This window comes from Episyrphus balteatus, chromosome 3, assembly GCF_945859705.1.
Source record: "Episyrphus balteatus chromosome 3, idEpiBalt1.1, whole genome shotgun sequence".
NCBI classification, from domain to species: domain Eukaryota; kingdom Metazoa; phylum Arthropoda; class Insecta; order Diptera; family Syrphidae; genus Episyrphus; species Episyrphus balteatus.
In genome coordinates, this window is record NC_079136.1 from 127,322,375 (window position 1) to 127,326,562 (window position 4,188).

The 4,188-nt window shown below is 35.4% G+C and overlaps 1 protein-coding gene across 2 annotated transcripts in view; it reads right to left on the minus strand.

Annotated features, from left to right (window-relative positions):
• The window catches only part of LOC129913026 (phospholipase A1 member A-like), a 43,352-nt gene that overhangs the window by 6,037 nt on the left and 33,127 nt on the right, over nucleotides 1–4,188 (minus strand). The window lies entirely within an intron of this gene.

Here is a 4,188-nt window from a genome sequence, read left to right on the forward strand (position 1 = left end):
ATTTTATCCAACACTATTCAAAATATAAATGATGGAAAAGCTTAAAATTATAACATGGAACGCCAACGGATTATGGCAAAGACTTGGAGAATTAGAAATGGTTATGCGGGAAAAAGATATTGACATTTGTCTGATATCAGAAACCCATGTTAAAAAAGAATCAAATTTCAATATAAATGGTTTTCTAGATTACCACGCAATTCATCCGTCGAACAAAGCAAGAGGCGGAGCATCATTATACATAAAAGATTGTGTTAAACACTCGACAGGCCTTAAGCTTGAGCTTGAATCGATGCAACTTATAAGTGTGCAAGTTGAAACTAAGCATCATGATGTACTTAATATCTCATCTATATACTGCCCTCCGCGGTACAAAATTGATAAAAATGAATTTTCAAACTTGCTAAAATTACTTAGACCAACTTTAATTATCGGCGGCGACTTTAATGCAAAGCACACGTTTTGGGGTTCTAGATGTATATCTCAAAAAGGCCGAGCGTTATACGAAGCCGGTATGGAGAACAATTGTGACTTTCATTCTACTGGGAAACCAACTTATTGGCCGGCAGATACTTCCAAAATACCTGACCTGATTGATTACTTTATAGTCAGGGGAATACCGTCAAATCGAATTAAAATAACGGAATGCTTTGATCTTTTTTCAGACCACTCTCTCGTTATACTCACAATCAGCGAAAGTCTTGTTAAAGTTGAAATGCCACCTAGACTAACAAACGGTAAAACTAACTGGGAAGGCTTTAAGAAAGATATTGAGGATAATGTTGAATTAAGGGTATCACTACAGACACCTCTTGAGCTTGAGAAAGCGGTAGATAATTTTGTGCATGTTGTTCAAAAAGCCGCATGGAACAATACCCCTTGCCAAAGAGAAATTTCAGGGTACAAAGATGCTAAATATCCCCAAGAGATAAAAGACGTACTTAAAGAAAAGCGAAAAGCGCGTAAAAAATGGCAACAAACTCGTGCTCCTCAACACAAATCTAATTCAAATCGCTTAAGTAATTTGCTTAAAAAAATGATATCAGATTTCAAGAACCGCGAAGCTAAAAATTACCTTGAAAATTTGACGGCAGGTAAAGAATCTAACTACTCTCTATGGAAAGCTATAAAAGCCACGAAAAAACCTAAGCTTCCAGCACCTCCGATTATGAAAGACCAAAATGCATGGGCAAGAAGCGACAAAGAGAAAGCAAACGTTTTCGCTGATTACCTAGAGGACACATTCAAACCATTCAATGGGCAAGCATTGAATGATAGTATAAATATGAATTTAACGTCAAGTGAAAGCTTTATCACAAGAAATGTTACACTCGCCGAATTAAAAAAAGAAATTAAGAAGCTAAAGCCAAAAAAAGCACCCGGATACGACTTAATTACAGCGGAAATTCTTAAAATGCTCCCACGGAAAGGTTTAATAAATCTCCTCTATATAATGAATGCCACTTTAAGGTTAGAATACATTCCAAATCAATGGAAAGTCGCAGAAGTAATAATGGTCTTGAAACCTGGCAAACCATCACACGAAAAGAAATCATACAGACCCATTTCACTGCTTCCTGTAGTATCGAAGGTTTTCGAGAGAATATTTTTGCAGCGACTTCAGCCAATAATAGAAGAAAAAGGTCTTATACCTGAACACCAGTTCGGTTTTAGAAACAAGCACTCGACGATAGATCAAGTGCATAGAATCACCGATGTCATTGAGAGAGCTCTCGAAGAAAAGAAAATTTGTTCAGCGGTCTTTTTAGATGTATCTCAAGCTTTTGACAAAGTATGGCACGAGGGCCTCAAATTCAAGTTAAGACAAGTCCTACCTGAAGGACTCTTTACCATTCTTAGAGAATATCTAGAGAACAGAATTTTCCGCGTCAGACACGGAAATGATTACTCAGACTTTAGGGAAATAGTGGCTGGGGTACCACAAGGTAGTGTTTTAGGTCCTATTTTGTACCTTCTATTCACACGCGATATACCTCAAACAGAAAACACAATTGTAGCTACTTTTGCTGATGATACCGCAATACTTGCAGTAGGCAAAACAATCAACGAGTCGACAAGTAAATTGCAAAATGCCCTTAACAATGTCAATGAATGGACAAAAACGTGGCGAATAGCGCTTAACGAATTTAAGTCAGTCCACGTGGACTTTACATATAAGAAAATAAATAGACTACCTGTTTTTATTAATACTACTCAAGTCCCATTTGCAAATGAGGCAAAATATCTCGGGATGACTCTCGACGCGAAATTAAAATGGAAAGCGCATGTTAAAAATAAATGTGATCAATTAAATATGAAATTGAGAGAAATGTACTGGTTGCTAGGACAACATTCTAGACTAAGTATCGAAAACAAATTATTAGTTTACAAGCAGGTACTAAAGCCTGTCTGGACATACGGTATTCAACTCTGGGGTTGTACACGCGATACAAATTTAAATAGATTACAAACTTTTGAAAATAAATTATTAAGATCATTTGTAAATGCGCCGTGGTATATAAGAAACGAAGATCTTCACAGGGATCTTGGAATCCCCACGGTTCGCGAAGAAATAAAAACGTTTGCCCAAAAACATCGAAAACGGTTAGTCGAACATACTAATAGAACAATACTAGAAATTCTCGACGAGACAAACTTAGTACGGCGTTTGCGAAGGACTAAACCTTCCGATTTGGTACAGTGAAATTTTTCAATTTAATTCCTTTATTTCGAAATATCGGCATTGATTAATATAAATTTAAATGTTTTAGAGATTTTATTTATTTAACTTCCTTTAAAATATTTTTTTGATAACAAAAATTTAAACCATTACTTAATGATTTAATTTAAAACAAAAGTTATTTATTTATTTTTAAATATCATCAGTAGGAACTTTCATCGGAAAGTTACCTACAACACGGAACTTAACTTCGAGAAAGATAAATTGCTAGATAAGTTCCATCTGAACTTAGTTGCAATCGGGAGGAGGAGGTGGTTTTAGTGGTTAAGAGTCCCACATATCTATGAGCACGCGTTTTCCGGTCCTCATAGAATCTTTTGAAGATTTCAACACCTACCCACGGACAAAAAAAAAAAAAAAAAAAAAAAAATATAATTTAAAGAGACCTTTCTTTTGATGTCTCACTCAATGAATTTGGCAACTTGTTTAAAATTCATACATTTCCTTTTATGTAGGTAAATGTTTTAAACCCCTAACAAAATAGTCAAAAAGATATACACCCTCAACACCTAATCCCATTTATTCATCCTCTAATAAGAAATTCCCTACTCGCGTGCATAATCACGACCCTGCATCTGCTTTAATTCAAAAAAAAACATTTAATAAATAGGAGCATACAGTGGTCCGCATTTATCGCGTCTATTCATAAACAAAAAATGCCTACCTATCTACACAAAACACTATACAAATAAAAGATAGAATTTCATATTTTCATTTTTCAAATCAAGAAACAAAAAAAAAACGGTCGCTAGGTAATGCATTAATTCTAGCCCATGGCTGTAGCGCAGAATCCATTTAAATAATAAAAAAAAACTACATGGAAACAAAAATACAAAAAAAAAAAAAAAACAAAATAAACAAACCCGTATAAGTTCCAAATCCATGAATGAAAATGATTCACAAACAGAAAAAAGACGAGCCTCCCAATCTCACAATCTCTCAAATTCAAGCAAAAACCTAAGTTCCCAAGTCCGAACAGAACCACCGAACACAAAACAGAGAGATGATACTCATACTCGTTGAGAAGCCAAAAGAAGGCCACCAAAAAATATCACTCACATTTTAATGAGTGGAGTGAGTTTCGAGTCATCATATAAAAAATGAACAAAAACAAGGGATGGACTCTGCTGGATGGGGGTTGTAGATTGTTTGTTTACATTTCCTCTTTTATTTTTTTTTGTTGAAATGTCGACGACACAAAAAAAAACGTGCGCTGTTAAATAACATAGTTAACAGAAATCTGTTGCTAACAGAACAGTCAACCCGCATCTCGGTCTCGGTCCATGCCATGACTACCTCATATAGCAGAGGGGTTGTTTGAGATTCTTATATGACATTGTTGAGGGTGGGAAATGTTTTCGCGCTAGAAAATCCAACCAGAAGCTATGAACCATAGTTCGAGGTGACAACCATTGGGATTGAGAATTCAGTTTTAGTTGGACGTTGGA